Genomic DNA, 14,297 nt, shown 5'->3' with positions numbered 1-14,297 from the left:
AGGGAGCTGGGATGGAAGCAAGCACTGGAATTTACAACAGTATGGGAAATGGAACTGTATCTCTTGGAGACTTCCACTTCTTGGCTGAGGTTAGGAAAATCTAAGGTTTTGGCTACTAAAGTTCTGCCATCTATAAACTTTGCAGTCCATATAGAAAGAGCAGCATTGTGAACAATTTTTTTTTTGTTCAAATACTACAACAGTAAAAAATTTGCATGGACATAAAAGAGAGCTGTTAATTTGTTTATAAAAGTTATACATATCCTAATGAAATAACATATCATGTACATAATGAAATGTATACAAAATAGTAAAAGGTAGACTAAAAGTGAAATAATATTTAAAACATTTCATTAACAGCATTAAAAACCTTTTTATTCTTACTAAAATGTTAATGTTTAATGAATAAATATTTTAGTCATTTTTGTAATGATTGTATTCTATATGTATATGTATTTTAGTGAGAGCAATATGAATGTGTTTAATGATTTTTTAAAATCTTAATTTAACACTTTGTGATAAAGACTGAAAAGTCTAGTTCTATAATTGTATAATGATTGTCAGTTTACAAAATGTATTCAATAATTCACTGGGATTATGAATCTAAAAACCATATCAATAAGTTTCAAAATATATAGCTCACTGGCTGTACTTATTAAACCAGGATACTCATTTTTTTAATCTTATTCATCAATTCATGCAAAGGTTTGTGGTCAAGTATAATTACACCACCCTAGCTGAAGCCAATTAGTTGTAGCACTTGCAAATTACAACTGGAAGAGGTATTTTTATTTTTAGCAAAATTTTAAATTTCTGTACAGATTATAAAGCTCTTTTTACATTAAAAAAAAAAAAGCATACAGATTTGGGAGGTGGGGAACAGGACTTGCCACTTCTATTTGGGTGGGTCTTATGGCTAAGGAACTTGCTTTACCAATGCAAATAGTAACCTTTTTTGGCAAATTGTAGTCTTAGAGATTTGGCTGAGGCCCTGAGAGGTTGGTTAAATGACTGGTCCAGGGTCACAATATTTTTTTGTACTTTGTATATTGAAATGTTCGTGTTGTTTAGGTTCATAATAAAAAAGAATCATTTTATTCAAAAAATAGTCAGTATATGTCAAAAGAGGGACTTGAACTCAAACCTTGATTCACTGGATATTTGAATTATGAAGGAAAGTTTTTATTGGTGATGTTAAAAGGTTGGTTTTTAAATATTTTAAGGTTTTAATACATTTTAAACTATTTTAACTGATTTCCTGCTAAATTATTAGTATTACCCTCAATCCCATTTCTTTGCAAGAATTTTTTTTAAGTCATTATCCATTTTTCAGAGTTAATTATGTTAAAACCTAATTACATAATCCATGAATTCCTTTAACTGGGCACTTGTAAATTACAATATATGACAGTGCTGAAAGAGACTAATAAAGGAGTAAATGAATGGGCCAGTGTCAACCTGTATATTAAAAGTTAGTAAAGCTTAATAGTTTTTTAAGATAAAAATTCTAATGTTTGGGTTTTTTTGTGTGTACATCCCACCCCATTCTGAAGTCCACTAGTCTTCATGGAAGAAACCTAAAACTACTCAGGGAATGAATGGTTTGAGTAGGTGATGGAATGATGCAGGTGGAGCATAGGGAGAGTATCAGAATAGTCCATAAAGAGTAAATCAGTTAACCCTCAGAACTCAATTTATTTGTGGCTTACATGTATCTTACAAGGCTGTCTCATTCCTATATTATATATTAGCATGATTAGGGAATCGCACCAGTTCCACATCTAATCTCAGGTTATAGTATATTGCCAAAAAGTCTATGGCTCCTGAAAATGTCTCTGATAAAGCTCTGATATCAAAGGTATTTAGGGAATTGCTACAAATATATAAGAACAGGAGACATTCCCAATAAGTGGTCAAAGGAAATAAAAGCAATTCTCAAAAGAAAGTTAAGCAATTGCCCCAAATCATTAATAAGAGAAATGCAAATGAAGACCTTAAGGTCTATACCTCATACCCACTGGTTAGACAAAAATAACAAAAGAAAAGCGAAATAGCTGCAAGAACAATGGAAAGAGATACACTACTGGTAGAGCTATCAATTGGTCCAATCATTCTGGAAAGTAATTTGGAAACCACACCAAAAAAGTGATTACAATGCTTACAAATTTAATATACACTTTAAAAAACTTTGTTTTTTGTTTAAAAAAACAAAAGTTCAGTTTCATGTACAATTTTTTTGTTCTCTGTATATTGAAATGTTTTTATTAGTTACGTTTATAATAAAAAAGAATTATTTTATTTAAATATTTAAAGCTTCTAAAGCAGCAGCACTGGCATTATAACTAAGGATTTTTAGGCATACAGAAGTTAAATCAATGCTAGGCCCAAACAACTGGTTTCCTTTTCCTTTCTACTACTTTTAAAGCTTCTTTGGCTAAATTTTCCTCTGAGCTGTTATTAGAAAGGTAGATAGTGTCCCAGTCATCCAGCAGCTGCAGCTGAACTGAAGGCCCCCAATCCTAGAGCAGCTGAGAGGGAGAAAAGGGGTATATAAAATATACTTTGAAATTAATACACACTGCAAAAATGACATAGACAAATTAACAGAAAGATGAAGACTTTTAAAAACTTTTTTCTGAAAAGGAAAAAATTTAGGGAAGGGGTGAAAGCATATAATTACCCTCTGGTTTAAGTGCAGCCAAGCCCAGAGATAAGAGGCAAATGGTCCTATGGACAATGGAATGAATCTACAGGTAAAACAACAATTTATTTATAAAACTGAAATTATCATAATACTTCCTCCCTATTTGTAAATTCAAAATTTCAGAGTATGCACAAATGAAGAATAACTGTAACACTGAAAAACATTTATTAAATATTCCATGGAAAAAAAGAGCTGTGAGCCATACAAATGAAAATAAGAATATGTGGTCACTCTGTGCTAAGGATGAAAGGAACACAAACAATACAAATGGGGAGGGGGGGAACCAGATATAAAAATAAAATTAATTTGGTTATTTTGAATTTGAAATAATCAAATTAAGAATAGGCTAAAATTTCCAAGTGTGAATGAATAAGACATGAAATCAATGAAGTTATTTATGTAAATTTAATCAAATGCACTAGATTAAGTAAAATGTTTACTTACATTTTCTACTGTGCAAGTAGTCACTAAAAGCTAGTACCACAAAACAGCATCTTTTTCACACGCAAAAAAAGATTTTGGGGGGCAGCTGGGTAGCTCAGTGGATTGAGAGCCAAGCCTAGAGATGGGAGGTCCTAGGTTCAAATATGGCCTCTGACACTTCCCAGCTGTGTGACCCTGGGCAAGTCACTTGACCCCCATTGCCTAGCCCTTACACCACTCTTCTACCTAGGAACCAATGCACAGTATTGATTCCAAGACATAAGGTAAGGGTTTAACAAAAAAAAAAAAGATTTTAAATTCCCAAGACGTGATAATTTGACAACTATGCCACCTTTTCTTAATTCTCAGCATAAAAGACTTGGTTGTGTATGAATGTACATGACATATATAATTCTCAGCATATATACAGCATGCATACACACACAATCCAGTCTTTTTCACTGAGAATTAAGAAAAGTATGTCAGATCCATATGTAGTTAAAGTAAAATGAGATAGTTTCCCAGACGCAGCTTTGTATACAATAGCCAAATGAAATTTCCTTCAAACTTTTTAGAGTTACAGCATTCTATAATTATGTTTGCTTTTGTGACACAACTCGCTGTTCTAAAAATTAGTATATGGAACCCATGTTGATATGTATACAAACATTTTAAATGAGGGCTAATGGGATTGATTATATAATGGTTATGTTTGCCTTTCCTATAAAAACAGATGTTAAAAGAGAGAAAAATGGAAAAAGGAAAATTCCTGTTGGGCACTATTTAATTTTTTCAAATGACATTTTTCAAATGACATTTCATGCTATGAAAATGAAGGAAAACAAAATTTGAAATTATATATTCATTATGGATTATTAATTCAATAAATCTTAATCTACTATATATGTTATATATAGGGTATAATGATGGCTACAATGAGAGAATACCAAAAGTAAGACGACAAAACACCATCGCTGTTTCTCAAATATATGTTGTACATGCACATGTACACTTATTTGCAGAAAGCCAGTTAATCATTCAGGGCTTTCTGGTATCTTCTTGAGGGGAACTGGGTACATAAAACAAAAATTTGAGAACTAGACATGCTTATGAAAATTGTAATTTTTCAATGCTACTACTTATACTAGTTTAAAAGTAAACTGTTTCTCCCTTTCATGTCCAGAAGTGTACTAGATTTTGGAAACAGGGCCTGGGATCAAATTCTGACTCTGCCCCTTACTACTTGAGGTTGACTTTGGGCAAGTCATGTAAGCTTTCTAGGCCTGTGTTCTCATCTGTAAAATGGAAGTCAGAAGGTTGAACTGCTCAGCTTTAAGTCTATAAGGGGGAATTCTACTTTAAAGAAAAATATTAGGTTTGAAAGACCTCCAATTTTATTTGCAAGTATCATATATATGTATGTGTATACACACAAGATGGTCATTTTATTACAGAGAAATAGACCAACTTTTTGTTTCCTCACCACTAGGAGTACCAACACGTGAACAAATCATCCAAACAGATGTCACATTATATTATATGATAATTCACGTACATCAATAAAATATCATTAATTAAAAACTACCCAAATTTTGAAAGAGTAAAACAACCAAGTCTTTTTTTTAAACATGGGTTGTGAATGCTTTAGTCGAAACAGACTAGAGTTAAATTATTTCAGCATGAATCCTTTTAATGTTACAGATATGGGGAGGAATTAATTGTATTACAGTGTTCTCACTGCTTTATAACTGACAAATTCCTTTCAATCTTACAACAGTATATACTTCAGGCATAAGACAAATTCCACCTATCCCAAAAAGAGAAGCCAAAGCTGTAATTTCATTTCAGGAATTGTCTGCTGTTGAGCAGAAAGGAGTCAATTTGTGGTTTATGAAGTCAGCAAAAACACTGTGCAAAATTAAAGCTATGTTATAACATTATGGTAATTGTGGACAAAGATTCACTTTTGTTATAAGTCAAACTTTCCCCCTAATTTCACAGGTATAGAGTCAATCCAAAAAAATGCTAAAAAAAAAAACTTTCTTCCAGGTTAATTTCGGTAAATTCAAACTTGAATCCCATTGAATTATTCATTCAGGAACACAACCCCCTCCCCCCAGATTTCTCCAATATTCAAAAATTAAAATCCAGTAAACTTTAAAAAACATTTCCTTTTCTTGAATCTTTAATGACAAGTGTCTGAACTTTCTTTACAAATGTGGTTTATTAATAAGAGAATTTTAGCATGGGAATGCTATATATGATCCAGGCAATATTCCTAATACTTAAGGCATCAATCTAAAATAATTATCTTTTTTCCATTTTAATGAACATCCATTTAAAGGTACCTACAGTTTTATATGCACACATTTCACATTTTATAATTTCACATGTTAATGGAAATTTACATTTCAATGCCTACAGAAATATCAATACAACTATCATAATACACATGCCAATCTGTGACTATATAAGCATTTATTCAACAAACATTAAACTCTTAATATATTCAATGAACTGGGATGTGCATAAGATAATCGAGATAAATCATACCTGATCCAGTCCCTGCTCTCATGTATGAATCCAAACCATGGCATTCGGCCAATGCAATGCATATGGCATAAGGTCTTGGAATTACATTTATGGCTAAAGTGCTGCCTTTTCGTTTCCTTAATTTATTAACTAAAAAGCAGGGTACAGGTACCTTTTTTTTTTTCATTAATATGCGTAAAAGATCATTTAACCAAGAACGAAGCTGTGCTGTATTCTGATCACCATACAATCAAAACAGCTAAAACATAAAAGGGCCAAAACGTAAAACAAAAAAAAACAAAAAACCATAATCTCTGAATATCGTCTTAAAACATCACTCTCCCCTACCCCAAAACAGCACACCCTCGGATACAATTAACAAAAAACAAACAAACAAAAACCACCAAAACATGACAAGTTTTTTACTGTCCATTGGTGCAGAGAATGTTAACTACTAACAGTAAGTGAAGTGGATACAATACGGAGAAAACTGGTTCCAGAACGACACCCGCCTGCCCTCAGCCCAAAACAAAGGAAAACTTTTGCATGCTGAGGTTTTCAATCAACCCCAGCAAAGGGAGAAGCTCGCTCCAAACCCAGAGCAGTTGTCACCAGGCATCAGGCCACAGACAGGTCCCCCGACCAGGGGCAATACGGTCAGGAGGGCCACTTCCCTCCAGACTCGACACGACTCCGCCAAGGAACCAGGGTGGGAAAGGAGTGGCTAAAAAAATACCCTCCCCAGTCCGCCAGGTTGGCAGCACGGGGCGCACACGAAAGGTTTAAGGGTTACGGCGCTCCAGAGGCATTAACTGCCGGAGACAAGCCTCTCCGCCCCGACCCGGCGGGCGCCGGGGAGGGAGGGGAACCCAGTCTACCTGGAAGGAAGCGAGACACACCCGCTGGGGGAGGGGAGAGCGGCGGGGGAGAGGCCAGAGCGCAGCGCGGCCCCTCCCCCCCAGCCCGGACCAGGGAAGGGGCACTACTGAGAGAGAAGTTTCTCCTTAACTTCCCGAAGCAGAACCCGAAGCGAGGAGGGGGGCGCGAAATGGGGGAAGGGGAAGGAGGCGGCCTCCGAGGGCTGCTGGGGCCTAGTGCTCTTCGGGGCTCGGTCGACTTCTTTCTTGGGGAGCGGGGAGGTGTGGGGCCCTACCGAGTCCTTACCTGTTCTTGTCCGCTCACATGAGTGGCGGCTGCGGTGGTGGCTTCGGTTGGAAGATGGAGGGGAGAGGAAAGCGAGGTGGAGGCGAGAGCCGAGGGATCCGGGCGGGCAGCGGGACCTCCCTCTCCCTCCGCCGCCCTCACCGCCTCCTCCACCTCCTCCGTGAGAGCCGGTCGGCGGCAGCAGCAACTAGCCCCAGACTCCTTACTTCACGGAGGAGGGAATTCCCGGGCTCCCCCCACCCCTGGCCCTCACTCTCCACCTCCTCTCTCCTCCCCTTAGCCACCCGCCTTCTCCCTCGGCTCCGCCTCCCTTACTCTCTTCCCGCCCCTCCTTCTCCTCAGTTGTGGTGGCTACCTGCGCTCGGGAGGGAGAGAGCGAGCCCCGAGGACACCGGAACCCGCACTTCCCCACCCGCTCTCGTACCCCAACCTTCCGGCCCCCAGCAGCGGCGGGAGGACACCACCCCCCTCCTCGTGCCCTCTCGGTGGCCGAGGTCACGGTCCTCTCGCCTTCTTCCCCAAGGGTGGGGGCTGTTGGGCAGCCCCACCCTGCAATTCCCCGGACTCTGCCGCGGCCAAAACCGTGTCACACATCTCGATCAAACATGGCGGCGGGGTCCAGGGCGGATTCCCGGGGGGATGAGTAGGAGCCCGAGTAAAGGAGGTGCCTCTCCAGCCCCCCCACTTTTTCCCCGCCCCCTAATCGCGCACCCATGGACGAACTGAGCTACTTAAGCAGCTGCGGGGAAGTAAATGAGGCGAACTGATTTAGCCCCTCCCTCGCCCTGTAGGACCGCTTCGTGGTTCTTCTGGGCTCAAGCTTTACATCGTAGCGGGGTGATTGTGTGGGTGGGGGTGTTTATTGAAGTCAGTGCATCCTGAACATCCTGCGCTTTGGCCCAAAGCTTTTTCATCCTTTGTCCGCGAAGCTAAATTTTTCAGCCCAGCCGGATGAGGCAGATGGGCGTTATAGTTCGAGTCCTCGGCCAACGTTTCCCTAGCGCTTGTCGCGCCCCCACCCCCGACTCTGCGTGCGGTTCAATCCAGAAAGAATGCCTCAGACCGAACCCCTCCCACCCCGGGCACCGGTCCGGCCCAGACCAGCCTTCCTCAGGGTCTCGCGTTCGCGCGAGGCTCGCTCGCTCGCTGGCGTGTCCGCGCTCCACTTGCCCGGGAAGTTCTAAATTCTCTACTGGCGCTCCTAGGAAGTGCAGGTCCCTGGAGAAGGTGTCCTGTGTCACTGAGTTCGTCCAAGGTTAGAGTAAGGATCAAAGGGGGAGGTTAGCTCTAGAAGGGACCTGAGCAGGGATCCAGCCTCATCGGTGGCCACATTTCACAATCGAAGGGTGTAAAAAGTCTTGCATCCAAAGTCACTCAATTCTCCCCTTAGTCCTCTGACTTCTAATCACTTTTGTAGCCTCGAGAAATTAGTTTAGAAACTAGGATTTAGGAGAGCTTGAGTTGGAGTGCCCGGCATAGGCATTTATTGTAACTGTGACACCAGCTGTGTGACTCCTGGCAAGTCACTTAACCTTATTTACCTCAGTTTCTTCATCAGAAAAATAAGCTGAAGAAGGAAATGGCAAACTATTCAAGTATCCTTGTCAAGAAAACCCCAAATGGGACCAGGAAGAGTCGGCCACCATTCTAACAACTGAACAAATAACTGTGTGACTTTTATTTGTCACTGACATTCCCTGAACTTCCATTTCCTCCCAAGTTAAATGAGGGAGGTGGAATCATTCCTTAAAGTCTAGGGCAGGAACTCAGCGTTCATGAATTTGTTTTAAAAAACACATATTTTAGAACCAATTAGTTTCCTTTGTAATCCTGTGTATTTTATGCACTTAAAAATATTATTCTGAGAAAAGATTCATAGACTTATACCGTTTTACAACTTGGTCTGTGACACAAAAAAGGTTAAGAACCCATTTTGGGTCTCCTCCAGTTCCGACCTTCTATGAATATTGTGTCTTTTTCAAGTGAAATTATGCTTGTCCTGTCCGGCTTTCGGATCGACTTCCTCTTTGTATTTCCTCTTGGACAGGGTTATCTAGAATCATGCGGGATTGCTGGTTTCCTTTGTGTGTGCTTCTTAAAAGTGAAGTTAAGAATGGCTAGTAACATACACCAAATGTCCAATTGTAGTCGTGAGTGTATTCTAGGAACTTGTAAAGAAAACTCAGATTGAAAAAGAAATCAATTCAATTGATTTATAAAATAGGTTAGAAGTTAGACATATGCAGAAACAAAGGGAATTAGCCAGATAAGTTTTTCCCTTCCAAATAGTAAAAATAACACACTTGAATTATGATTTAAGGCTTCTCCCTACCCCCCTTTCATTTGTGTGAATGTCTTGTTTTAGCTTTTCATTAAAAGATTGTAGTTAGTCCAGTTGGACATTATTTGTCTTAGCATATAAATTCCAAGAGAGAGCATGACTTTTTGGCCCTAACGGTTTAGTTGAACCACAGCGGAAAATTGCATATAGGAAAATATAATTTTATTCTTGTTTTCTGGAATCTCTGTCTTTTCCTTCTTCAGATGTAATAAATATTCTTATGTGTAGTGATTTAAAACACTGTCTTCTGTAAAAAATAAATTGGCGAGTTGTAAAAACAAAATATTTAGATGGAAAAACTGTTCAATATAGGTTCAAAACTATTTGGATACTTTTGATAGATGTAATCAAAAGTATCCTCAGTGATGAGGTGAAGCTCAAATGTGAACTTCCCTTCAGGGCCAGGCCAAGGATGCTAAAGAGACTCTTATTACAGAAATAAAATATTTATTGAAATATATAATGTTAAAGAAGGATTTCTAATTCTAAGGGATTCTAAATCCACCCAAATAAACTCCCTGGTTCAGCAAGGAACTGCTTCTCCTGAGTTTTGCAGGCTACACTAATCCTCCCTGATCTGACTATTCCAAATTTATACTATCTAAATAAAAACTAATGCTATTATCCTTAAAAATCTTAACTTCACCTTCAAATTATAAAATAGCAAAGGCTAGCTGGTTGAGTCTCAACAAGAATCAAGTTAAGGACTCTGAGCCTTAACAAACTCAGAGTCCAAACCAAAGACCTGGTTTTTCTTTGGTCTTCTCAGACTTTAACAATCTGTAAAACCCATAATAGATAGTCAATAGAGTTTCCCAAGTTGGAAAAGAAAAACACTGAGCTCCTTCATGTCTTTTCCTCAGACAGAAAGAGAAGCAAAGATGTTACCTCCCCCAGCCCTGAGAGAGAATCCCAGAGAGTGTGTCTCTGCCAACTGCAAGAGATTGTCACATCTGAAATTAATACACTTTCTTAGCTCTGCTTCAAACTCCAATTCTTTTCTCAAGCCAACCATTTTACTTCTTATCTCTAAACTAATAAAACAATACTTATTTTCTAATATTATCATTACAATTTCCCCCCCTTCAAGCATATGGAGAGATGAAAAATCGCTCTTGTATGCTTGCTATTCTATGTAATTCTAAAGCTATACCTAACATTATTATTATATTTCTTAAAAATAGTCTTAATCTTATGCCTATCTTATCCTATTCTTATTGCTACATTTTATCTATGCTAGCCTGTACTAGGGACATAAATGAAAGAAAAGAAAATTTCAATGAAAACAAATAATCAATGAAAACATATTTGCAGAAATTCAAATGCAAAACATACAATTACAGAAATTCAAAATGGAAAATACAAAATGCAAACTTTTGAAAAACTTTTGAAACAATAAAATACAGTTTCAAACTAACATGTTTTACAAAAACTAAAGTCTATCTAAAATAATAACTATGCAAAATTCAAGCAAATTTCATTTTACAAATCCTATTTGAAGAATTCAAACAAAACTTTTCACTATTCTAAGACCTTATCCTATCATTAATACAGAAAAACAAAACTAACTACATTAAACCTCAAAATCAACTTACTATACTAATAAAATTAAAACTTTGTAATAATTTAACTATATACATATCTATAGAAATATACAAATCTGTACAATTTCTACATCTATATATATGTTATGTATAAACTATTTACATGTTGCAGGAGGAAAATAAACTTCCCCCCTTAAGATAGTCTAAGAAAAACTTAAAGATTTTCTTTAGAAAGTTATGTATGTTTTCTTGATTTTACCTCCAAGGAACACATAAAGTCTTCCTGTGAGATAAGATCTTATTATTTTAATGTGTACAATTATTGTTATTTTCCCAGTGATTTATCTGTATTTATTTATTTATATGGATACTCATCACCTGGTTATGATGTTGTAGAGTTTGTGAGAAATGTGTCCTATATATGTTATTTTGTAATGAATACTTACCAAATCTTTAAAGTCACCTCCTCTGCTATTGTCTTCTGTTTTTGTATTGTTACTATGTAGTGTTTGTTTGCAACTATAATGGAAGTGTGTAATGTTAGAATGGTGCAAAAATCTTATAATTCATGTCCATAATCAGTCTGTGTTCCTCTTCTCTGTGTTGATTTTTTTTTTTGCAATGTTTTTGTTACAGTTCAATCATCCTTTTTACTGTCATCTTTGTTACTCCTATGTTGTCTTCTCCTTTGTCTTGATCTTTGTCTCCATTTCATTCTTCTACTTCTATCTTTTTGACTATAGCCGTGTTGTCTGATGCAATCTCTTCTTCTGCTACTGCTGCTTTTTTCACATGTGAGTAATGCAGCCACGATTCTTTCTCTAACACACAAATAGCTGATGGTGTTGTCAAAATAACATGGAAAGGTCTGACCCATAATGGTTGTGTTGCGCTAGTTCTATTAAAGTTTTTTATGTAAACTGAATCCCTAGGTTTTATCGAATGGAGTGCATAATCTAAAGGACCCTGTTGAGTTAAAATTCCCATTTCTTGTAATTCTCTAACCCTGTTTTGTAACTCCGTGATGTATTCAGCAAGTGCAAGATCCCCTCCAAATATAGATTCATACCCTGTTTAAAAACTTTTTGCCTGCAATGGTGAATGTCCAAATAACATTTCATATGGTGAGATATGCACATCTCCTCTTGGTCTAGTGCACTGATAGAACAGCGCTAGAGGCAAAATCTCTGGCCACTTCAAATGAGTTTCCATGCATAATTTCCCAACCATAGTTTTGATTTCTCTGTTTAGTCCCTCCACCTGCTCAGAACTTTGAGGGTAATATGGGACATGAAATTTTGGCATGTTACCCAGATTCTCATAAACTTGTTTTAGAACTGAATCTGTAAAATGGCACCCTTTGTCAGAATCTACTCTTAGTGGTATACCGTATCTTGGAATGATCTCTTTCAAGAAGATTTTGGCTACAAAGCTTGATGTATTTTTACTAGATGGAAAAGCTTCTGGCCATCTAGTTAGTTGGTCCACTATTACTAGACAAAATTTACATTGTCCTGATTTGGGCATGTTAATATAATTTATTTGCAAATGCTCAAATGGTGTGTGAGCTAGTGAAAGACTACCAAAAGCCTTTTGCTTAAATATGCTTTAGTTAAATTATACACACACAGAGCAAGCTGAGCAGATCTTATTTGCCACAGTGCTAATTCCTGGAACTAACCAAGTTCTTTTTAACAGTATCAACTAATGCTTGTGTCCCAAAACGACTCTTTTTGTGTATAGCTTGGCAGATGTAATAGTAAAATGCTTTTGAAAGAATTTGTTTTCCCACTGATGCTATCCAAATCCCATTTTCTTTTCTAGCTCCAAAATATTGCTCCCACTTCTGAACCTCTTTGTCATTGTATGCTTTTTCTAAATCTGTGGTTTCTATAATAGAGAGATTCATAATGCAAGCTGGAGCATTTTGCACAGCATATTGTGCAGCCATATCTGCCCTATGATTTCCTCTGGCAACTAAGTATTGTCCTAAAGAATACCTATTGCCAACTCTTTTGTTAGTTGGAGAGATGACAGTAATCCTTAAATTATTTCTACATAAGGGGTTCTTTTCCCACTAGATGTTAAAAACCCTCTCTGAAGCCATAGAGAACTGATGGCATGGCAAATTCCAAATGCATATTTGGAATCAGTGTAAATATTTGCACCTTTGTCTCTTTCAAGCTTGCATGCATGTTTTAAAATGATTAATTCTACTCCCTGAGCACTTAGTTTCCTAAGTAGTGAAGCAAACCATAGTGTCTCAAATTCACTTACTACTGTAGCACCTGTAAATCTTATTCCATTTTGCATATATGATGATCCATCTGTGAATAAGATCAGGTCAAGGTTGTCAAGAGGTGTGTTTGACAGATTTTCTCAAGGCCTTTCTATTAATTGACTAAAGTTTCACAATCATGCAATGGTTCAGGTAATAATGTAGCTGGATTTAAGGTGTTGTGTCTCTTTAATGTCATATGTTCATTCCCCAAAAGCACTGTGGTCATATTTAGCCAGGTGTTGATCTGAAAATGCCTGTGTTCTGAACTTTCAGAGAAGTGCCTCGACTTCATGTGAACAATAAACTGTCAGTGGGCAGCCTAACACTAAATCTGCAGATTTGGTAACAAGCTATGCAGTTGCTGCCACCCCTCTTAAGCATGGAGTTATTCCTGCGGCTATGGGATCTAGTTGACCAGAATAATATGCAATAGGACCTTAGTTTGGTCCTAAGCTCTGTGTCAAAACATCTGAAGCTATTCCCTTTCCCTTGTGGACATAGATCGAGAATGGTTTTGAATAATTAAGGATATCAAGAGCAGGAGCTGATAATATTGCCTCTTTTAACTTTGCAATTGTTTGCAAATGCTCTGGTTTTAGCTTCAGTGGATCTTTCTCTGTTTTTTGTTAAAGCAGTCAGTGGTTTTGTAAGTTCACCATAATTAGGTATCCATTGTCTGCAATACTTATTTTCTAATATTATCCTTACACTTCCAAATATAATAAGGTGTTAAGAAATGAAGAGGTCCACTTTGGGGTTCCAAGAGTCAAAGATCTAGCCTTCTTTTTGTCCACACTACTTATTTTTAGTGGCTCTTTTTGCTTTTTTTACCCAGCTTCCCCTGGCATATTATAATCCTTTTTTTCTCTCTGCTTATTTCTTTCCCTCACCCTGTACAATATCCTAACTCTTAAGTAGACCACAACAAATGTAACAAAATATAAATATGCTTTTTCAAGCTTTAAAAACAATCCACTTGTTTTCATTAATATTCAATTCAAAGAGAGACAATATGGCACAGTGGATAGCTTATCAAGGGAAACCAAAAGGACCTGGGTAAGTCATTTGACTGTTCATTGCTCTAGATAGTCAACTATAAATTGCAAAGATTTGAAGTGATTGGAAGAGGGAATTCCCCCCTCCCTTAAGAGTTCCAGATATCATGAAATCACTCCTTGAATCCCTGTCCCTATCCCTATTCAGTACAAAGAACTCTAGTATAACAATAACTTAGAAAGTTTCTTTTGAGTTGGTATAGCAAGACTTGACAGATCAGTTGACATATGCAAAAGGATCCCTTTGCATATG

At 37.5% G+C, this 14,297-nt stretch overlaps 1 protein-coding gene across 3 annotated transcripts in view; it reads right to left on the bottom strand.

The window, feature by feature from the left end:
• The window catches only part of YES1 (YES proto-oncogene 1, Src family tyrosine kinase), a 118,749-nt gene extending 111,747 nt beyond the window's left edge, over positions 1–7,002 (bottom strand). For 2 of the 3 annotated variants that reach the window (XM_007487641.3, XM_056823774.1), the window contains exon 1: positions 6,824–6,955. The gene's annotated coding sequence lies outside the window, so the exon portion shown is untranslated. Of the gene's footprint in view, positions 1–6,823 lie in introns of all 3 variants that reach the window. The other variant, XM_056823772.1, reaches the window with a different exon arrangement.
• Positions 7,003–14,297: the final 7,295 nt, after the last annotated feature.

The sequence above is a fragment of the Monodelphis domestica genome, chromosome 3, assembly GCF_027887165.1.
Source record: "Monodelphis domestica isolate mMonDom1 chromosome 3, mMonDom1.pri, whole genome shotgun sequence".
Lineage (NCBI taxonomy): Eukaryota > Metazoa > Chordata > Mammalia > Didelphimorphia > Didelphidae > Monodelphis > Monodelphis domestica.
This window is presented reverse-complemented; position numbering and strand designations above follow the sequence as displayed.